The sequence below is a fragment of the Oncorhynchus masou genome, chromosome 6 (genome assembly GCF_036934945.1).
Source record: "Oncorhynchus masou masou isolate Uvic2021 chromosome 6, UVic_Omas_1.1, whole genome shotgun sequence".
NCBI lineage: Eukaryota > Metazoa > Chordata > Actinopteri > Salmoniformes > Salmonidae > Oncorhynchus > Oncorhynchus masou.
In genome coordinates, this window is record NC_088217.1 from 71,451,780 (window position 1) to 71,476,022 (window position 24,243).

A 24,243-nucleotide genomic window follows, 5' to 3' on the forward strand; every position below is an offset into this window, starting at 1 on the left:
GCTTGGATGAATTTTCAAATTGTGTTTGTATGTTAATGCATTCATTAGATGTTTGAAATGCAAATGTGGATCTTAAAAAGGAATATTGTATGTAAACAACTTGTCTGACATAACTAATGTGTTATTATGTTCTTTATTGGTCCCTTGGTGTTACAGGAAATACAGTTCAATTCATTGACTTTCTTCATCATTACGTTTCCCATTCAAACCAGTTCTAGGCTTACTGAAGATGTAGGCTATTGGAGGAATGTTACAAACGAGACAGAAATTACACGATAGAGCTAATAGATTTATGGCTCCTGTAAATTGATTTAATATGGTAGATTAAAAGCACCACTAGTGTAGTACTGGTGGTGGACTTAAATGAAAGGAGTACAAGGTATCAACTGTGCTTGTCTGTATTGAAATAACACAATATTTATTTTATTTTTTATTTAACCTTTATTTATCTAGGCAAGTCAGTTATTAAGACATCCTAGGAAAAATAGGTTAACTGCCTTGTTCAGGGGCAAAAATATAAAGAGACTATTCTCTTAATTTCAGTTTCTGGCTATTTATTCATTCAGTGCCTTTATGTGGGGCATAACAAGAGGACTTTAATTCAATTATGTTGAAAGACAACCTTAGGGCCAGTTTTTCAGTTAGAGAGAAAGAGCGAGGACCTTGTTTTCAGCTCTCACAGAAAATGTGTGTCGTTGAAATTAAACTCCTCTGTGTTGCTGGAAGGTTTCTGTGTTTAATGGAAACCAGGAGGGAGTGAGTGGGGTTTAGTGTAAGCTACAGAGGAGATGAATCTGTATTCCCTGAATGTGTCTCAGGCTAAAATCAATAAATGCAATGCAAGCACAGCTCCCCGCTTCCCTCTCTCCTGATGGGTGTCCCTGTCTTTCCTTGGACTAATAGAACAATAATAATGAAATCCAAATCCCCACATTATAATTTGTTTTGCATCAGTCTCAGGAGAGATCTTCTTTAGCAGTTTATTTTAGTGGCTCATTATACTTCCTAATCAAGACATAGACAGACAACCTGTTTGCCCTTCCCCCACCCTCCCCTCTCTACCCTGAAGTGTGCTTGCTCGCATTGCGGTCATCGTGCTGGCACTTATTATGTTACAAGTGACCGAGGTAGGGACAACGTTCTCAGTGCATGCAAAGAGGACCCAGCCAGGCTACCCGGGCAGGCAAAGAGTGCTTCTTCTTTTAATGATGCATCTCAGAGAGGTGCACATACACCCCTCTCCCTCCCATCCCTCCACCACCACTAGCACCCCACGTACCCGCCCCCCTGTGCTCTCTTTAACGAAGATTCTCCAATGCAATTAAGATTCCCTGCGTCTTGCTGCTACAGTATGAAAAAAACACAGCCACTGTCATTTCTCATGTCTTGTCAGTCCCTGGCTGCTGATGATGGTGCGGGGGAGGGATAATTCACCCGTTGCCACTGGCCACAGCACTGAGTGTGTGAGGAGCAACCAACCCCCATCTCAACAGGTAATGGAGAGGAGGGGGAGAAGGAAAATCAATGGCCAAAGAGCATGGAGAAGGAGCTTATAAAATGGCTTTACGTTTCAATAGCTGAATAAGGGCATTTGGTGGCCATCCTCTAAATTCAGCTCGGGGGGACTGTCCATGGACCTTCACATTTCTTTTAACTGTGTTCATTGCCACGTGCTTGGTGCTTGTCCTTGAGTGTAGATGGGTTTTCCTTTAGAGACAGATTATTATTGAAATGATTTGCATTTAGGTGATTGCAATAGTCATTTTCGGTGTTTAGATAATGTTATAGTAATGCATCCTAGATATCACCTAATTGCAACTCCTTTAAACGAATGCTCTTTTCAAACTAACATTGAAAATCATGCACAATATTATTGCTCTCTTGTGATACATAGGGATACATAGATATTGGCACCATATAATAACACTATTACTCTTTTAAAGGTGTTTAAAGCGGCAATCCTTAATTGAAACATCAACAGAGTGTTCTCCCCGCCACAGTTTCAGTAAAAAGCTGAGTGATGAGGCTGGAGAAATGCAACCACTCTCAAAAACTATGCTGTGGATGCAAGGACTGACCATCGATGATTTCAAAATGATAGTTTAAACCATGTTTTTTTGGCCATAGAGTGGTTGTTTAAATATATTTTGTTTACAAACATTGGAGTAAAACAAGCTTATATTTGGGGTTCTGATGGGGTAGGACAGTTGAACTAAGCTCATGAACTAAGCTCATGCTACATCCAAAAATGGATGTAGCAACTAAGGAATGCCCCTTTAACACAAAGTGGCCTTCATACAGCAGAACTATGTCGCAATTTAAACGTGACCCGTTAACCTGTCCGAAAATGTTTTATTCTGTCCACTGTTCCACGAATGTCCTGCAAAATCATTCTCTTGTCCTACAAAATCATTCCCCTGTCCCACATTTGGGCTTTTTAGATGTGGTCACCATAGTTCCACCAGTGGAAACGTTGTTAATGCAACATTGCTATTGCAACATCTTTTCACATGTGATGAGAATAACATTATTTCAACCCCACATGTGAACTTGCAAAATACTTTCACATGTGGAGTTTTCTTGCATGTGAAACAATTCATTTCATTTTGACTTTCACATGTGGAATTGTAAGTTCACATGTGAAAAACAATGATATGCAAACATCGAATTTGCAGTTTTATATGTGAAAAAGCGTTCACGTGAAAATCTCATTTTCACATGTGGAATTTCAAGTTAGTTTCACGTTTTCGCATATGAAACTGCAAATGTGATTTTCACATGTGAAAATGCAATTCCACATGTGGAAATGCAATTTCACATGTGAAAGTGAGATTTTCACATGGAGTGTTTTTTTACGTGTGAACCTGCAAATTAGATTTTTAAACGTGATTGAATTTCACATTTAAACTCGGAATTCCACATGTGGAAGTACATTTTCACATGAATGTTTTTCACATAGAACTACACAGCAAATTTTCACATGTGCACGTTTATAACATGTGAAACCGCAAAAAAATGTTCCATGCGAATGTCACCTGAAACTGCAATTCATCTGTGAGGTGAAAACATGTCATTCTCCTCAAATGTGAAAAGGGGGTGTTAACATGTAAAGTCTACATTTTATACATGTGAAAATATGGTTTCACATGTGAAATTTAAGCTCAACATGTGAAAACAGCAAAACAAATGAAGGGTGGGGCCAGGGGCATGTAAACAGAGCAGAGTAGTTGTACCCATCCCATGTTTAACCACTCATCCCCTTGTTGTTTTCCAGTTCAATTAAATAATCTGGCTGCCTGCACCCCCGTCTGACTGACTAAAACCCTTGTCTGGGTCACAGGGCCCATGCTCAGCCTGTTGCTTATTATGTGTTCAGAGACAGAGGTATAGAGCGTACAATTAGGCACACAGATGGCTGTTGTGTCTTTGCCATGCAATGGTATTGATCTTCTCCTTAGGAAAAGATCTGTGTATGTCTCCCCTGGATTTTCTGTTTTGCAAGTGCGTTTTGTTTGAAAACCAAAAGGCAACATTTGCACAAGTACCTCCCACTTATTCTAGTTGTAAATCATTGGAAGTGGCATTAAGGGGAAACTTTGATCACATTTAGGATTATCTTTTGAGGGTTCATCTGTCACTATAAACCTAAACAGATTATGAAAACACACATAACGATTTGGGCAACAGTATCACTGTTTATTCTGTCCCAAAATGAGGAAAGACACAATGTGAGACTTAATATTAAATATTAACAAAATTTGAGCATCACATGTACATTCACAAATGATGACCAAACACATTTTGAGCATTAATTTCAATCCCACACATGCATGCGTTTTAAAACAGCAATGCACAGTTAAAAAACAACATGTTTTATTATAGCATTTCCATAGACAACATGTTTATGTTAATAATAAATCCTACATTTCCCTGATACTTGGAATCACATTAACGTGACTAGTTGATCTCTAGCCTGTGGAACATACACTGAAAGTCATCTTTCTAATTTGAGAAGTTTCAGTCATTCCATACATGATTTGCATTATGCAGGTCATCTATTAATAATATCAATGATGATGAACAATCAATTACATAACTTAAAAACAAAAAACAAATAAACAAACAAAACAAGCCAATAAGATTCCTCATCCTTCAATCAATTCAATAGGCGTTTTGTTTGTTCTTGTTTTTCCCCCCCGTCACATTAGCATATGGTGTAGCCCTAATCATAGTTCAACTGTCTAAACGTAGTGTACTATTGTTTTCCTAATTGAAACAAACATTGATCTCTATTAATGTCAAATACAAGTTTTATTTTGTGGCAGCATGTAAGCTGACGTCACATTGGTTCCTTGAAGTGGAGCTGAATAAACCTTGAGAAGAGTCTCCTTCAATCTGCTGTTAGTAACTAACACACACACTCACTCACACCGAGACTCAATTACTGCCCAATTCCTTTCTTTATCATCTGTTACCGGCCTCTTTCAAAACGAAATCGAAAAGAGACTAGAAGGCTACACGAAGTATTACTTGAAACAAAATCCCGTTGGAAATAAGTATTAGTGTCGAAACTAAAGGTAAGTGTTCTCTTATTTCAAGGTGGGGGTAAAGAAGACGGTCTGTTATATCATAGAACAAGCGATGTAGCTGGCTTGATTTGTTTCGCGAGGCGAGCTGTAGTTTCTTTGCTTACTGCGTGTGTCCCTCAATCGTCAACTGCACATTGATAGAAACTTATCGAATGGATACAATGTTATTCTAAGCAATCGGCATGTGCGCCTTTGCTGCATGGTAAAATAATAGGCTACACCAAAGTTGTTTTGTAGAGTAAACGGGAGTTTTTTTGTCGTTGCTCAGATCAAGCTAGTTTGTGACCTGATAGTCGGAATCGTCTTTGTGTCCTCTCTCGTGCGCTTTAATTGAACTGTTCTATTAGTGTTATTATTTTTAAATAAAAAACTGTTTTATTTAGTTCAGGAAAACTTTTTTTGACGATGTTTTTACCCACTGTTGTACATAAGTTGGGCAGTATTTTTTTGTGCACATTTAAAGGAACGAAATGTGGGAGTCAATGAAGGTAGGGAGCACAAGCTACCTTTGGTCTATTTAGCTGTCCGTTTACAGACAGGGCAAAATCCGAGCTAATAGCTCCTCAATGCGAAAATAAAATAATTAGTAAGCACAAACATAAATACTTGATGTAACCATACAACAGATTGTGTTGTGATTTTCCAGGTAAAATTACATATCTTATTAGTCAAATCAGTTTGATGTTTTTGTCGAGTTTCAGGCTCTCTTTTTTTTTACAACTGGCTAAAGCTATCTTTTGTTGCTTCCTCAAACAAGAAGCAGCTGCTGCCTGGCCGAGTTGTTGAAATGTATCCCTTTGTGTATATTACAATATCCTCCATTTTTCTGCCCTTCCAAACAACAAGCTTTTTCGCCATCTTGGTTGATTTAAATTCCCTAAGCACCCCCACGCTTGAAGGAAACGTATCCATGTTTTACCTAGAGAAAGTTTAAACTAGACTCTGGGAAAAAGAAATGTAGACGGTGACGTCATGTGAAGTTTCAAGAGAAATATAGGCAACGTTTAACCTGTGATTGGAAGGAGGAACAATTTGGTGTTACGTTTGAAGGAGAGTGGGATTCAGCTACAACGTTACAGTGACATTATGCAGTGTTGCAAGAATCGGATGCGTGTTTTTGAACACGCAGAATACACAAACGGCGTGTTTTAATACCGTAGTGACAGGTGGAGATGTCATGCAAAACTGCCTTTTTAACCTAGATTTTTTTCTCTCTCACTGGACATGGTTAGGTGTTTTTTACATGCACTTTTTCTAGTTTATCAATTACACTTTGATAAAGGTGTTATTTGTCACACCACTTTTACTCAATGACACGAATAGCACACATTATGTGTTTTAATCGTTCAACCGCTGGAATTAGGCAATAGGCTAATCATAATTGATTAGAATTAATATGCTACATCAGAATGATGTTATGATACATAGCCCAGTGTATCATCATATTTTTTTTGCTATTGCATTTAAATATATATTGTTTAATGGACTAATAGCCAAGTAATCTAATTAGACATTGACCAACAGCTATGGATGTTTATACAAATGACAACTTTTAATTAGTCAGGCAAAGTATTATTAGTATTTTCCCCTTTCCCCTCTTTTCTTGTTTGCTTACTCCCCCTTTGCATTGTGGGAGTCTTTGACACTTGTTTACAAATAAAAGGCAAAGATAGTGTGCCTTGGCTTATCTACCGGTAATAACACAATGTTCACCTTAGATGACTATAGGTCTTGGCCTAATTGTCATGCCATAAGTGGTAGGCACTATTGAACAACATGTAGCCTAGTCGCTATCCACCGTCACGTCATTGTAAAGCTCATTTCTGAGAAGATGGCAGAGGTGTGACAGAGACAGTAGGTAGATGATGACAGTAGGCTGAATTTCATTTTTTTATTTTTTATTATCGTGTTATAACATGCCATGGGTTCATTTGTGTGTTTTGCTGATGTTATGGCGGAGGAAAGATTCCAAACGTAGGCTACCTAAAGTAACAAACCATTTAGTTTATCATCAAAGACTCTCCTGTCACACTAGAGATTATACTCTCATCATCAGTTTTTCTGGTGAGCATCCATCCGTCATATCCCTGTGGGATAGTCTTTAAAATGGATCTCAGTTGTCGTCTCACAAGCAGTTGTTGTAAAAAAAAAAAAACCCATCAACAACAATGATGCTTTGTGATAGGAAATCTAATCATTTCACCTCCCACCCTCTTTGTTTGGATATTTACTGCTGCTAAGCTAAAGTGCACAGGAGCAGATGTTTAGCCAAACATCCTTGCTGAGGTAGGCGCGATGCCCTTTTCCTTCTGGGAATGGCTCCTCTCCTCTCCCTGTGCTGATGCATGGACATGACAGCTGCTTGATTTCATGGAGCTGCTAAGAAGCCATTAGTGGTATCAGTGAATTGAAACGGAACAGTCTCTCCCATTTTTCCACCGCTATTACAAACGTCTATTGTTAGCTTCTTTTGTGTGCGCGTGTGTGTGTGTGTGTGTGTGTGTGTGCGCGTGTCTGTGCTGCAGCTGAACACACACAGCAGAACAGGGCAGAGGAGCACTAATATACTTGTGTTGCTGTGTGTTTCCCCATAATGCGAGTGAGAGAGAACAAATCTGTCAGGGCTTGTTTGTGATGTTGGTTTGAAATGGAAGCAAACTGTGCTACCTCAAGCACACTCAAATCAGGGATGTCTCCATGCCTGGCCAAGAGAAGCAAAACAATGTAACTGTAGTGCTCCACCTCTCTCTCTCCCCTCTCTCTCTCTCTCTCTCTCTCTCCCCCCTCTCTCCCCCTTGCCTTCTTTCTCTCCCCCCTCACCTCCACTCTCTCAATCCCCCCCACAGAATGTTGTTTTCTTTGCCAGGAGATAAAAAGGACTTCCGCTTGACTTGAACATCCAGGAATTAAACATAGGCATGTTTAAGCCCTATTTGCATGTCTACCCAACGTTGCACCAAATGGTTGCTATTGACTAAGCTGATTAGGAGAAATTAGGTTTAGGAGCCCCTGTGTCTGGGGGTGCTGAAACGGACAAAACTTGGACAGCTTTTCTACAGACAATCCCATATGCACACAAGTCTATTCTGTCTAATCCTGTACTATTGAAATTAGGGCTAATAATGTTAGAGGAACGTGCCTGCTTTGGTGTCCATCATTTTTTTGTCTTTTTGAAATGAGGTGAGGATGGTTATCCAGTCAACACTCAAACAGTTTGTCGCTGTCAACGCCACCACTCTTTGAATTGATCTTAAACGCAATGCCCACACAGCTCTCGCTGATTGCAGTGTGTACTGAATTTGATTAGCGTGCTATATTCCTACACTGCAGCTCCTTGTGCTAGTTTCAATGTTTCCCTTCATTGTTCGTGAGACACCGCAATGAAGCATTTATTACTGTAACCCTGGAAACGAAGGCCTACATTGTTTGTTTCTAGCATTGATTTTCTTGTTTATGTTGTTTTGTATGGCCTACACAGAGATTGATTAGCTTCTGTAAACAGATCTAATGTGTGGTAAGGGAACGAACAGTTGGGTTGGTAGTCAAGGGAACTCCACTGTAGTGGTGGTGTGTTGTTCACACTTATTTGAAGTTTTCAACTGTAAAGAGGACGTAAGACTTTTGTGTTATGTGAAATTAATCAACCAGAGCCTAATTACCTAAAGCTGGATTGCCACTGAGTCCTCCATCCCCGTGTTTACTTCAAGCTCTCTCACACACACGACTTCTCCGAAGTCAAGTATTAACTAGACAGAGGCTTTTATAAAGATGTGTGGTGAAATTGATGGCCCTGTAGCGATGCAGGAATTGGCTTAAAATCCAAACAGTTTAATTAGGCTAATGCTGTTTATTATTGTTGGCTATTAAACCTTTGTTACCGTGCGTGGTAACTGTCATGTCTGAAAATGTTACTTGCAGCATCTGTAGTCTATACTCATTAGCACAACTGTTGACAGAGGCCTATAAGTTAACGCCAGCAGTTGGTAGGGCAGGTTTGTTAGTGCTCCTATGACCTACCTCACCTTCACTTTGCTATTCTAGTCACACTGTACATTAAGTTGAGATATAGTATCGACATAACGTTTTTACATAGGCTAGCCTACGTTATAGCCCACACATCTATTTTTACAAACATGGTGGTAGTATGCAAGATGAATGTCGGCAATATGCAATAACATACCGTTGGGCATCTATGGTGGCCTGGTTCAGTTTGTGACATGAACTGAAAGTAACTGTGTCAAGGGGGAGCATTACTGGTACAAGCAGATGTCTGTTACACAGCAGTCTGGCTTGTTTAACACGTACAAATCATCTCTGTGTTGTTGTTGCTTTCATAGACACCAAAAATAGCAGCATAAATGCCTTTTGTACAACCAGGTCACGCCAAGTTCACTTTGTTTCTGAAATACCAAAGACACGGAGGCCATGTTTGGGAGAAAGGGAGGCGATTAGCTGCTTTGGTCTTTTGTTGTCCGTCCCCTGGGCTTCTTCCTATTTATCATTCAATGTGAGAAGTTCCTTGATGAAACTCAAGGTTATTTTTTCCATGGTCTGTCTGTCAGGATGCTTCTTGTTCCACTGGCAAGGTGAAGAGGTTGATTTCTCCCTCAAGTAACGCCTCATTTTCAAAGTCCTTGAGCTCTGCAGAAAGTCTATATAGGAGTAGGCTAGCCTGTCTGTCGATTCATTCTTCCTTCTTTGTACTGTATCATCAAACCAGCCCGTGTTCTCAAAACAGTCACAAAGGGAAAAACCAGGCCTATTGACTTGATTTGTGAGGGTGTTTGAGGCAGAGACAAAAACCTGTCTTTAATTTCAGCTGTTGGCTATTGCTTACAGTAGCCAGGTATTAGGCCTTACAGTTTCCTTCCTTCTGTCCCGAATGAGCACACTTCAATCTAAGATGCTGATAGCCTGATGAGATCTAAGAGCGTTGGTTAAGTTAACTGATGTAGGGAACTGAGCTAAGTATAGGCTACAGAAGACCATCCTTTTCCCCCAAAACAACATGGTTCCATTCATAGCCTAGTAGTAGTTTAGCTAGGCCTACTGTTTAACGCCAGCCCCTCTGTCTTGTCTGTAGCCATGTTAAACGTGTATGGCATGATACCCTATGACACAAGAGTCGGATAAACCACAGCGCTGCTTAACATGAGTCCTTCAGAGTGGGTCCAAGGATGATGCTTTCGAATGACATCATCTGAAGGAGTGTATATCCTAAGCTATGCGTAAGGAGCAATCCACTAGAGTCGACACCATTAGGGCTTTTTTTTTAGTGGTCTTCTCCTGCGAGCCATCCATTTCTTTTTGCCCCCGGGGAGATTGTCATATTGCCTGTGCGTGCCGTGGCTGGAATGCTTCAGTGATTGAGTCCCTGCCGACTGTGATAATGGGGACGCTGTTGGAAATACCAATCGTAGTATAGCCTAGCCTAGGCCTGTTTGGTTGGCTTATCACCCTTTTACATTCTCTACTAAAATAGTGTGCAGCCTGCATGCTCTATTCACATATCTGCAGTATCTCTCACATGCTGGGAATTCTGAAGTGTTGTTGGCATTGCGGATAGAAATATCTTTGGATGTGGGAATGGGAATTGTGTAAGGTTTCGTATTGTGGTGGTGCCGGGGACGGTCAATGTTGTTCATCATACTAGGACAGCTGGCTGCAGGATTGAGGAGCATGGAGTAGCCCCTGGATGGCTGTTAAAAGGAAACAGGCACACACACACAGGCACACACACACACACACACACACACTGAGGTTGCGCTTCAACAATCAACCTTTTATTTATTGATCGTCCAGCATTTAAAATCTGGTCACTGCTGCCACAAAGGCTTTTCATTTTAGCTGTGCTGGCAGACTGCTGCAACCTAGCCAGAATTTTAAATATTACATTTTAACTGAGCGCCATAAGAACTGACAAGGATGTAGAGGAATGGGGGGGGATCTGTTCAGCAATGAAATAGCCTAATGTGTGTTGGTCAGCAGTAACCATACAGTGGAAGGTCTCCTTTGTAAACAGTCCTGCTTGCATTTGGATGAGTAGGGCAGGAGTAAAGAGACCTTAGGCCTACGCTACATCCATGCAGCAGACAGATGCATGTGTCAGTTGTATTGTACTAGAGCTGATTCACAGATAATAGGACTAAACTTCAGGGGCGTACTTAGTGATTTGGAGGCCCCAGGCAGGGGCCAGTCTTCGCACGTTCATCCAAATAATTCCAGCGTCCGAACAGTGTGCTGTGACCCTGCCACCTTTCCTTCGATTCACAAGTGGATGAAACTATTTCACATCTCTCACATTTCGCATCCGAGCGAGTGAAACAGCGCCCCTCTGTCTAACTATATGTAACCCATGTATCAGATGCTGTCTGGCCAAAAAGAGTATGACATGCCATACTCTTTTTGGCCAGACAGCATCGGATACATGGGCCATACATGCATGTCCTCTGCCTTGACGACGATGGCAGTATTATCAGCAGCGCCTGTCTTTTTACTAAAGATATACGTATTGTATCCCCCTAGAGTCCTCAAACTCAACACTGGATCTCGAAGCAGTTCCACTGCTTTTTTTCATTGTACCCCTCTAATCAGGGACTGATTTAGCCCTGGGACATCAGGTGTGTGCAATTAATTGTCTGGTAGAACAGAAAACCAGCAGGCTCCGGATCTAGTAGAGTAAGAGTTGAATACCCAGGGCCCGGGCCTGGTTTTCTACTAAGCTAACATATGGAATTGTTTTAAGATGGTCATACCATTTGATTTGGAATTTTAGGACCCTGTCTGTGGTGCGTATTGGCGGCAGAGAAGTCAGACGTAGGAGAGCAAAACTGTGTTTCCAACGGCTAAGTTTAATTATCAATACCCACCGGATACAGACCAATAAAATACATGGGTACATAACGCGACGCACACCAGAACATAACGTGCACAAGCACTGACAACAAACAATTACGGACAAGGACATGGGGGGCAACAGAGGGCTAAATACACAACATGTAATTGATGGAATTGGAACCAGGTGTGATGGAAGACGAGACAAAACCAATCATGTTCGTGAGAGTCTTTCTATATTAGTGTGTAGCCCAAAACGTTCGAACGCTACATATATTTTCATCAGAATACAGATTTTTGGGATGTCTCATTGTCTGACAAACACCGCCGTAGCTCTGCCACCTTCCACCGCAGATGTGGAAGGCCGACATTGGGGATGCGGTGGATTGGGACAGAGCCCATGCAAAAATAAACAGATATCCCTAGCTTAAAGAGGTTTATTTTTATTATGCCCAGCTCATGAGGCCCCTTAATGATGATGATGATGATGATGTGACGCCTGAAGCAATTGCCTCTTCTGCCATAATGGCAAGTCCGCCAGTGCTAACCGTCCTATATTGTCGTTTACTCATCTAGTAAAATGTAGCCTACAATATAGATTAGGCATTTGCAGGTTATGGTGATTTCAGATTGACTCAGCCTACCTAGTAACAGAGCTGCGGCCTAAACATTCTCCTGATTGGATGAGTCATTACTTTGACCCGGAGCTAACCGGCTGTTTTTAGAACTAGAGGTCAGAACAGGGACTTCACCTCGGGAAGAGGGGGACTCAAGTAATCCACACTAGCGTGACTATCACAGATGCGCTGTGGAGTTATTTCTGGGAATGGATGGATTCTATCTGTTCATTTGATGTTCTACAGTCTCTTCTCCATCCGGATTTGTCCGTCTTTTCCCTGTACGTGTGTGCTGTGCAATAACTAAAAGACACTTACAACAGAAAAAGACACCTACAAGCAGGAAAAAGCAGGGAACCACATGTAACAAGTCATTCATTAAAGGCCCGTGAGAAGGAAATGGAAAGTTGAAAATGTGCCACCATTTTCTCTCAGACCTCATTCTCTTCCACAGATAGCCTAGACACATGCTGTGGTGATCTCTCCTCTAGTCTCAATTTGGCGGGAGTTGAAACAGAGAAACATAGAAACCGTCGCTCCTCTCCTCCGTCTGCCCCAGAGTGGCTGTTCTTATTCCTGGCCGCAATGAAAGGCTAGCTGCCTGCCTTGTGGCATTGTCCCTTTCTCTAAACGATGACACTGAGAGACAGCTGTAACGCGAGACGCCTCTACCCAAGCAGGCGCTCGGAGAGCGGACGGGGAGACGCCTTTATCTCAGGCTGGGGGGCACTGACCTCTACTAGCTCACAGGGCAGCATGGGAGCAGTTTCTGGAGTTAGTATCCACCCTCTACTAACTGAAACTCTTAGACAACATAATAACATCCATGGATTGAGTTGCAGGGTAGTCGGCCTTGTGGGCCTTGGTAGGATTGGTGTTTTGTGGTTGTTGTGTTATGGTTGGAACTAGTGTGTGTCTGTGTGGCAAAGTTGTATTTGTGTGAGCGGGTATACTTGTGTGGGTGTGCTTGTGTGTGTGTCAGTGTCTTATGTTTGTTCAAAGATGGAAACATCCACACATCCCCCTGGCCTGACGGCTACGGCCGCTAAATCCTCTGTGAGAGCTCTCGCGTGTAATCCAAATATTTAGAGCTAATTTAAGCATGGACCAGAAGCGGAAACAACATCTCTCTCTGTGTGTGTGTGTGCGTGTGTGTGTGTGTACGTGTGTGTAATCTCAACACTGGGGGGAAATGAAAGCACTCAATCAGTCACCTGTCAGAGCTCTTCACTCCCTCCAAACATACACACATGTGCGCACGCACACACACACACACACACACACACACACACACACACACACACACACACACACACACACACACACACACACACATCTCCCTCAGGGTTTGACAGGATTGGGCTTTTATTGACTCACTGATTGAGACAGGCGATTCATTTAATGGAAACTTTAACCACCGAAACACAGTAATACTGGAATCAAGACAGATGGACATCTGTCATCTTTCTCCCTGTGCTTTATATTAGGTTGAACATTAGCTTGTAGATGAACCTTGGTGATCATCTTGTATTTTAAACTATCTCTTGTATGGAATTCCATGTTGAGGCTGAGCTAGCCTAACAGGGGGAGTACAGAGAGAGGATTATTGCAGGGTATGAATGGTTGGTCGTTTGTTGATCGACCCAGAGCCGGCCGAGGCAGGAGAGAGAGAGAGAGAGAGAGAGGGCGGTGGGTGGGAGAGGCGTGACAGCTGCGTTGGCGGCTGCTGTGAGTGACCTTCACGCGTCATCTTGGTAGATTGTCAAGGCTGTTGGGATGACACTGAGCCATGGAGCTCTGCTCTGACGGAGCGGCTGCGTCCTCTCATTCACTCACTCAGACAGACAGTGGTGCACTCTGGGTACAAGTTGCCCATAGGCACTTCTTTCTCTGAATCATAACTGTAACCATTAAAGGGGGGTGCCAAGCTCACCTCAGATCAGTGTCTACTCTAGAGGCTACTTCATGCTACTGCTCATGGTTAATTTGTGTAGCCAAGTATCAATTGTATAGCCTGAATGAATGAAGTCCCACAGTAGTGAATGTGGGCTGCGTTCAGTCTGATGACCCACAGTTACATCAGCGTGTCTTAAAGGCTCAGTGCAGTCAACATTTTGATTTCCTGTGTTTTATATATATTTCTACACGATGAGGTTGGAATAATACTGTGAAATTGTGAAAATGATCATAATGCTGTGTAAAACTACATTTCAGCCTGTGTTGGTGCGATGGAGTTTTGGCCTTCCATGGTGACATCACCATACGGTAAATGAGTTATTAGACCAATAAGAAAGAGAGTTCCAAGCCTTTCTGAGCTCCCGAGTGGCGCAGTGGTCTAAGACACTGCATCTCAATGCAAGAGGCATTACTACAGTCCCTGGTTCGGATCCAGGCTGTATCACATCCGGCTGTGATTGGGAGTCCCACATGGCGGCGCACAATTGGCCCAGCATTGCCAGGGTAAGCTGTCATTGTCGCCTAGTTAAATAAAGATAAAAAAAATGTGTTTTTCTTCAGTTTTCCGCTTCCCACTCAGACCACTCCCAGGGAGTCCTAGCAAAATTCTTCCTTGGGAAAATGCCCTTTGCTAAGAAGCTATTTTTTTATATTTTTTTTACCATTTTCATTTAAAACAATCACAGTAAGTTACTTAATTGTCACCCAGAAATTATTTGATGTTGAGATAAAAACGGTTGCATTGGACCTTTAAGCTGAGGCCAGAGGCAGGTCCGTCCAATTAGCCGGTGAATGATAGCCCCATAGGCTAAGTGGAGGGAGACGGAGAGAGGCTCCCCTCAGATTCATCATGATGCTACTGTAGGAATTGGCTCCCAGCCATATTGGGAGTAGCAGTAACAGGGCTGAATCATAAGTGACACACACGTACAGTACCATCACGCTCACACATACAGTACCATCACGCTCACACATACAGTACCATCACGCTCACACGTACAGTACCATCACGCTCACACGTACAGTACCATCACGCTCACACGTACAGTACCATCACGCTCACACGTACAGTACCATCACGCTCACACGTACAGTACCATCACGCTCACACGTACAGTACCATCACGCTCACACGTACAGTACCATCACGCTCACACGTACAGTACCATCACGCTCACACGTACAGTACCATCACGCTCACACGTACAGTACCATCACGCTCACACGTACAGTACCATCACGCTCACACGTACAGTACCATCACGCTCACACGTACAGCACCATCACGCTCACACATATGCTCACACATACGCCCATGCGCTTAAGCGCACACACACACACACACTGTTTGTGTTACACGATGACAGTCCCTCGAGGGTGTCCTCTCTCTTAAATCCCACAAACGGATCGTGTTTTGTTCGTTGCCTTTCAGCCAGTTCTTGTGCTTTACATTGTGGGGGATAACCCACTCCCCAGGAATGGGACTTGCTCCATCAGGTCTACGAAGAAGGCATTTAATGGAATAGAACACACAGAGAGGCTCTTCTGAATAAGCTGAGAGAGAGGATCTGAATTGCACTTAGGCAAACGTTTCTGCACACAGATTCTTCTCCCTCCCCTCTTCCTCGTCTCTCCACAGAACAGCCACTCACCTCTCGCCACAGATTCCATTTTGTCAGCTTTCAGCTCCAGATCATGTAACGATAAAAGATACTGCTCCGCAGTTAAACAGTGCCAGTAAATCACACGCAAAAGAAAGCTGGGAGAAGCAGTATTTTTAAGCAGAAAGAGAGAAGGGGGAGAGAGCGAGAGGGTCTCTTTGTGTTCTGTGTACTGACTTTGTGTGATGAAGAGATGAATCACTGCTATTTAGGGATCGGTTTCCTGCAACTGATTGTGTGACGACTCAGTGGTGGATAGATTGTCAAGACTTGCCTGTTTTGTTCCGGAGGTTTCAGAAAAATGTCTGCGGCCAGTTCACAGTCAGTGCCCTCCGCTTTCATCCCTCCCTCCCCTCCCTGGCCTGCGATATCACAGATGAGCCGAGAGCAAAAGGAGACAAGCACCTTTTTAGCGTGTCTGTCATTGAATGGCACTTTATGACGGCCTCGCTAAGGTTTCTCCTCACTAAAGTTAAAGTCGACATTACTAGATTTATCGTGACGGTTCACCTCTGCCAAAGGCGCTATTCAATTCCAAGCCTCCGGGGCCACGTCACAGCTGTTGCCCTGGAGGCCTGGAATTGAAAAGCCTTGTTCTTCGTGGACCTGTTGTTTTGTGCCTGCGGGCTTACAGAATGTTTAGGCCTAGTCAGATGCTGCTGGCTACCGTCGTGTTGCTTATGACTTTGTTTGAGTAGAGCGTACGTAAGGCTCTAAAGTGTTCGAGGCCCATTGTCTTAGCAAATAGCTAGCGTAGCCGTAGTCAGGTCAGTGTGTATTTCAAATACCCAGGCAGGCGAAAACGGGGTGAGGTATATAGCTTCACATCTCGCCACTCTGATTACAGCACTCTTTGGCTGGGGGAATCATTTCAGCGTCGCGCCCTCTCTGAGGGAACATCCTTTAATCATGGCTCTAATAGGCCTTTATGAAGACTCTACAGATGAATTCCCTCACTCGGCCCGGTGCGGTGTGTTATCACCACGGAGATGTGTAATCAAGGTTGTGTGTGTGTGTGTGTGTGTGTGAGAACAGACGACCAGATCAGGCCTGTGGATGACGAGGAGGAGTCATTATCGCTAGATCACGTCGTTATTATAGACGGACACCGTCACTCGAGTTAATAACGTTTATTTCCTGTGGAGATTTCAGCCGTAATGGCGCGTGCGCGTGTTTCTGTGCCCCTGTGTCTGTCTGTGTGCTCTAGAGTTTTACCCAGTGTCAGGGTGAATGTGTGTATCAGAGTGACCATGACACCACTAGCAGTGCTGCAGTGAGAGAGACAGTGCCACGGCCGTGACACACAGGCAAGACGGTCACCATGTCCTTTCAGATACACAGGCTGAGAAAGTTCCCTCGCTGCCTCTCCCCTTCTCTGTGCTCCAGGAAGACGGATATATCCGAGACAGTGTAGCTCCGAGGGGCGTGAGAACACTGGGAAGGGCTGGTTCTTTCTCTTAGCAAGAACTGTCTTGTGTTTTTAGGAAAATATCCTCCTCCCTCACAACAAAAGCCATAATGTCTGGCTTTCATTCTAACAGGTTGAGCAGGAAAAATGTACGAGTGTGTGTTGTGTGGCGTGTTTGTGTTCGCAGGCCTGCTGTGCCTGCGACAGAGAGAGAGAGTGTGTGTGTGTGTTAGATCTGCTCTGCTTACACTCAGTGCCAGATCCTAGCTGTGTCTCAAAATGCCATGTCCTTTTGTTTAGTTTGATCTGTCCGTTGACCACAGCACCGCACAGAGCTTTGATATCGATGTATGTTGGAAATGAATGAGGTATTCACCCATCAGGGCCCAAACTGGTCGTCATTTAGCGTTTAGATTGTATTTTCCAATGAACGGTGTCATACGGAAGACATATTAATGTATAAATGGATTAACCTGGCTGTTGTCTTCTTTTTCTCTCTCAGGTGTTAGAGCAGTGATGTCACAGAGCTGAAGACATTTCCTGTCAGTGAGTACTGACTCTTTTCTCTGTTACCTTTCTATCATCTCTGAACGACTGTCAACAACAGCTTTTTGTTGTTGTTGGGCCCTGTGTGACATTTCCTAATACTTATAGTTGTTATGCGGGGAGCTTTTGAATTATTTTTTTTTGCTCAACTTGTCATCAACAAAATGTGTTTTGGCGTAGAGGAGAGTTCGCAGACTCCTTCGATTCCAGGCTTAATTAGATTTCATTCTTTCGACACAAGAGGATTTTCTCCCCCAATTAAATTTAACAAGGGCTTCTTGAAAAAGCAGTTGTTCTGATTACATTACAAATTCAGAGTTTCATTCAGTGAATCGTGCAATTAATTACATTTCTCTCCATTTTGATCAGCACATTTTAGGGGGCGAGTGAAACACGTGAATTAACCATCATCAGTGTTTGTGATCTGTTGCAGTAACATTGAATTGAAACAGTTATTACAGTGTCTGTTGATGTAGTCTAACATTGCATTTAAATTGTTAGGCCTATCAGTTGGAGTCAAACTGAATCATGTTCCTCAACAATACAGTGGATTAAATTGGTTGGCTGGTTAGTCGTTTCTCACCCTCTCCTCTGTGGCTCATCTGTTTGGCTCAGCTTATCTTTGTTTTCTCTCTCTCTCTCTCTCTCTCTCTCTCTCTTTCTCTCTCTCTGTGTGTGTGTGTTACCACTGGCTCTACTCCCTCAAGGTTTCACCAAGCAGACAAAGGTGACGGTTTTATCCCACAGACAATGACTTGCACTTTTCTCCCTTTCTCACTTTATGGCTTTGTGCTGATGAGTGTGTCACCAGATCTAATCTCACACTTTATAAATCAGCGTTTATCTCTTATGCAGCTCAGCTGAGTAAGCGTACCGTTGAGAGTTAGGTGTGTTTATGTATCTTGAGGTAGGCTTATTCAGCAGATAAAAAAATATCGAAGTGGAACGGTTCTCCTCCTAAATGTGCTTTTCAAGGTGATGTTTGCTTGACGTACAATACACCCGATTTGAGAATCACCTGCACCGCAAATTGTAAGTTACACATTTTGGACCGGCGCTGGGCCTTTACCTGCTACATACCATGTAACCTATTATTGATAGCTGTTTGCTATCAGTCATGATATTGACGGCTCCGTTTGAAATTGATTTCCTGGAAATGATGGGCTGGAGAACGGGTGAAAGGCAAACCCCTCTGGTGGCTGTGCTGATTCGCTCGCTGTTGAACACTGCAGTGAAATGTCCACCTGTCAGTCTCTGGTGATCATACAGTATTTCTGTCTGTTTATTCTTCCATTAGTCCATAGAAAGCAGGCAGAACCTTGGCAAACATGAACGCCATCCAAACGGCCACAGTACAGAGCAGTTATCCACCATTAGTTCCTTGTGAGAGGAAGGTCGGAAACGGGAGAGTGGTGCTTAAATACCCAGAGGGAATTACAAATGTTGAATCAAATAGAGGAGAGACAGAGGAGAGAGAGAGAGAGAGAGAGAGAGAGTTGTATTGTATTGTTTAGAGAGTTTACAAAAGTCGTAGCGGACAAAGGGATGGCAAAGGTCACTATGTGTGTGTTTGTGTGTTTACAAGCCTGTGAGTGGCGGTCGGTGCCGTTTAAGATGATGGAGGATGCTACATTTTTTTTATGAACGTGGCCTTAATTCTATTAAAGCATATTGGATGACTGTCATTCATATTCCATTCACCCAGCTCAATGTAACTTCGATAGGTTTAGGCTACAACATGATACTAAAATGTTCCCTATACCCATCATGAGGTTGCTAAAAACCTAACCTATGAATGAAAGTTTACAGCGTAGGTGCTCACCTTGAGTACTCAAGGTGACAGACAGTGACACATTTAATACTGCCTTTAGCACTCTTGCCTGCGTCAAGCTGATCTAGAGTGTAATCATTAGTCCAACAGTTGCAAATGAGAGTTGTAGCGTTAGTAAACTCACTACAATCATGCAGTACAGTGTACAGTCAGCAGCAAGCAGTTTAGCAGTTACATTGGTGGGCCCCGGTGCCAATAAATTAATACAGCCAAAAGCTTACTTTGACTTGGAAGAGTTCCAGTGTTGAATAGCCATAGCCAGCTAGCTGTTTGTGCCGGGTGTTTGAGTAGGCTAAACTAGCTAGCTGCATTCGATGCTAGCTAAGTAAGTGAAATTGGTAAAAAAATATACCATGAAATATAGCTAGCTCTCCCTCTCTTGCTTCTCCTTCATGGCCTATGGAAGGGGTGAGAACCATGAGCCCCCTAGGTTTTGTATTGAAGTCAATGTACCCAGAGGAGGACGGAAGCTAGCTATCCTCCAGCCACACCATGGTGCTGCCCTACAGAGTGCTGTTGAGACTAATGTAGACAGTGTGTTTTAATCAATTATTTGGTGATCTGAATATATATTTACTATAGTTTTATCTAAAAAGGATAACTTGTTTAATGTTTCACGATTTTTATTTTTATGAAATTCACTGAGGAGGATGATCCTCCCCTTCCTCCTCAGAGGAGCCTCCACTGAAGCCTGTGTATGTGCACACATGTATGTGAGGGTGTGAAAAGGACAAATTTTAAGAATAGATATTTTTTCTTTGTTATGTGTTTGGCATTCTCTCTTTGTTTTGCCACCAGCAGAGGCTAACCCATAATCGTGAGAGAGAGGTGCTGAGAAGTGTGTTTCTGTTTGTTTTTCTGTGTGTGCGTGCACACAGTGTGTGTGTGCTGTGTTTGTGCAGTGTGTGTGTGTGTGTGTGTGTGTGTGTGTGTGAGAGAGAGAGAGAGACACAGAGAGAAAGGTGAGAAGTCAGCCTTAATAACTAGCTGATGTTCCAGAACACACTTCCCTCCTTTCCTTCCCTTAGATGTACAGTGTGTTCTCAGTCAGTATAGCCAGTGGCCTGACAGATTGCTGGGAGTATGGTAGAAGATGGAAGAACTAAATACTAGAGCTCAATAGTACTGGGCTGAAAGGAAGGAGGGAGAGAGAGATGAGGGAGAGAGAGAGAGAAGAGGGCGAGAGAGAGGAGGGAGAGGGAGAGAGAGGTGGGAGATAGATGGGAGAGAGAGAGCGATGGGAGAGAGAGAGAGGAGAGATAGAGGTGGGAGAGAGAAGAGAGAGAAGACTGAACACAAGGGATGAGTTGAGAGAGAGAGAGAGCGAGAGAGAGAGAAGACTGAATACGAGGGATGAGTTGGGAGAGAGAGAAGAATGAACATGGGGAATGAGTTGAGAGAGAGAGAAGACTGAACACGAGGGATGAGTTGGGAGAGAGAGAAGACTGAACACGATGTATGAGTTGGGAGAGAGAGAAGACTGGCCATGAGGGATGAGTTGGGAGAGAGAGAAGACTGGCCATGAGGGATGAGTTGGGAGAGAGAGAAGACTGGCCATGAGGGATGAGTTGGGAGAGAGAGAAGACTGAGCATGGGGGATGAGTTGGGAGAGAGAGAAGACTGGCCATGAGGGATGAGTTGGGAGAGAGAGAAGACTGAGCATGGGGGATGAGTTGGGAGAGAGAGAAGACTGAACATGAGGGATGAGCTGGGAGAGAGAGAAGACTGAGCATGGGGGATGAGTTGGGAGAGAGAGAAGACTGAACATGAGGGATGAGTTGGGAGAGAGAGAAGACTGAGCATGGGGGATGAGTTGGGAGAGAGAAGACTGAGCATGGGGGATGAGTTGGGAGAGAGAGAAGACTGAACATGAGGGATGAGTTGGGAGAGAGAAGACTGAGCATGGGGGATGAGTTGGGAGAGAGAGAAGACTGAGCATGGGGGATGAGTTGGGAGAGAGAGAAGACTGAACATGAGGGATGAGCTGGGAGAGAGAGAAGACTGAACATGAGGGATGAGTTGGGAGAGAGAAGACTGAGCATGGGGGATGAGTTGGGAGAGAGAGAAGACTGAGCATGGGGGATGAGTTGGGAGAGAGAGAAGACTGAACATGAGGGATGAGCTGGGAGAGAGAGAAGACTGAACATGAGGGATGAGTTGGGAGAGAGAAGACTGAACATGAGGGATGAGTTGGGAGAGAGAAGACTGAACATGAGGGATGAGTTGGGACTGAGTTGCAATGACTTATGCTATGAAAAATGTCAGATGATTTTAGTCAATTTGTGTGGTTGTATTTTGTCTTTTAAGTTAGTTGGGTTTGGTTATACATGATGCAATATTATACTGTCTACAATAACTAATAAGAGCTAACAATAAGGGCTCTGGCAGTCGTCTTGCCTTCAGCCTGTATGTTTAGTGATTACATCAACAACATGTGAAGCAGCACTTTAGACCGTGGCAGCAATTCAGCTTTATTCAGCTTTCCCAGGAAGACACCCTGTTGTTAGAGCTGCCGCTTCACTCTTTTGTGTGTGTGTGTGTGTGTGTGTGTATGTGTGTGTGTATGTGTGTATGTGTGTGTGTGTGTGTGTGTGTGTGTGTGTGTGTGTGAGAGAGAGAGAGAATGCAGTCTATCTGTACTTAGGCCAAGGTGCTGCATCGAGGAGCATTAATGCCTACACAGCCCCATCTGCTTTATCCAGCTTGAAATGCAATGCCTTTTAATGACAAATACGAATCACAGGGAGGTGTCGAGAGAGGGAGGAGGGAAAGGGGGAAGGAGAGAGAAAAACATCCCGAAGGTCAGGAGCAGCGGGCGGCCGTAAGCGAGAGACACGTGAGGCTGAGATTGTCTTGCGTCAGCCCCACAGTACTCTGTGTGTGTGTGTGTGTGTCAGTGTGTTTGTATGTCTCATCTCCTGTTGGGCCAGCATTTCCATTCCACTCCCACTGTGTACAGCAGGGCAGCTAGGCAGCATTTCCCTGCTATAGCAGGATTGTGTGGACCGAGTGTTACGACACTCTACTGCAGGGATCATCAACTAGATTCAGCCGCAAGCCGTCTTTTCCCCTTGAGCAGGGGGGTCGGAACATAATTACAAATCATTTGTAGACTGCAAATTGAATCCCGACCGTATATAATATTTGACTAAAACATAATCATTTCAAACCTTGCTTATATTTGTATATGATCACGTCTCTCTATTATGGGTGGGAATACTTGGGAACAGGTTTCCAAAATTAAAATCACCTGGATTTCTGTTTCTACAGTCTTTTATTTCCAGCAATGAAAATTGAAATTAGAATTAAAAAAAAAAAAAAATTCTCAGAAAGCTTGGGGGGCCAAATAAAACCACCCGCAGGCCAAATTCGGCCCGTGGCAGCCTGTTAGGGAACCCTGCTGTACTATGTTATCCATGCCTGTGGTCGACTAGCAAAATACAGTTAAACCAGGGAAATACCAAGGCTGTGTCACTACTTTACTTCCTCTTTTTAAACCATAAGGGCAGAGTTGGCACGCGCACGGGCATGAGTGTTTCTGTGTGTGTGTGTGTGTGTGTGTGTGTGTGTGTGTGTGTGTGTGTGTGTGTGTGTGTGTGTGTGTCATGTTGATAGAGGGTTAGGGATAGCACGGCTGCTAACAATGAGCGCATTAGTGAGTTGAATTAAAACCGTGTTGTAGGAGAAGCACTCACACTGTGAGGCCTATATATTTTGTTACGAGCCTTTTGTCACAGCAAAGGGGAAAGGGAGTGCATTTACTTCAGCCTGATGGAGAGTGGATCTAAAACACTATCTGCTATCGACTAGCAGCCTAAAGCATTCTGACACAGCCAGGGGTTCACAGATCCACTGAAGTGCTACTGTCTGCTAGAATCGCCATCTCAGAGTTTCTCTTAGGAGTTTTCATATCTGTTACGGGAGCTTTTAGAAGTGTGCTAAGTTAAATACAGTAATTGCACTCACAACAAACACCATACACCCCCCATCCAACACACACACGCCATACACCCCTTCCCATCTAACACGCACTCAACACCATACACCCCCCATCCAACACACACACGCCATACACCCCCTCCCATCTAACACGCACTCAACACCATACACCCCCCCCCCATCCAACACACATTCACACACACTAGTAGCAGTAATAGGTACTGCCACATCCTCTCTATATCTCTCCAACGTTGTGTCTCACTAAATAAGAATTAATCCCTGGTACTAATTCCCCTTCCCAAACAGCCCCCATCAGTCACGTCCCAGTGAAGGGCAAGTACACAGGACCATGCTGTTCTTTTAAAGGACCGGGTCCCCAAAACGCCATGAATCAGGGCTTTCACACCGAGACAGCGACCGGGAGGGAGCTCTAATCTGCTGAGTGACTGGCTGCCAGTAGAGCCACTCAGGCCATCCAGATTGAGATGGACTATTTTGAATGGAGGGCCTAGACAAACAGGGCTAGAAGCTGAAGGCTTTAGGGGTTTTGGATTTTTACTGTAGCACTCAGGGGTGCAGCGGGGGTCACCAGGGGTGCGTGTACGTGTGCATTTGTGTGGAGATGGCGAGGTTGGGTTTACGAGGCTGTGTGTGTGTGAGGATGTCGGGCAGGCCCCTCCCTGGAGGATTAACCCAGAAGGGGATCAGCTAGGGGCTAGAGGGGTAAAGAGATGTCCTTCAGAAACACCTCTAAATGGATCCCCCTGTATACCGTTAACCCCATGCAGGCCTCTGGCAGCGCATTACAGGAGAGGTGGTTCTGTCTAAAACCACTCTGGTTTATTAGTCTCTGCTGGTTACA

The 24,243-nt window shown here is 43.7% G+C and overlaps 1 protein-coding gene across 1 annotated transcript in view; it reads left to right on the forward strand.

Moving 5' to 3' along the window:
* The first annotated feature begins 4,677 nt into the window (after positions 1 to 4,677).
* The window catches only part of LOC135542569 (bromodomain adjacent to zinc finger domain protein 2B-like), a 72,936-nt gene continuing 53,370 nt past the window's right edge, over positions 4,678 to 24,243 (forward strand). Inside the window, 2 exon segments of the mRNA XM_064969652.1 lie at positions 4,678 to 5,077; positions 17,568 to 17,611. The gene's annotated coding sequence lies outside the window, so the exon portion shown is untranslated.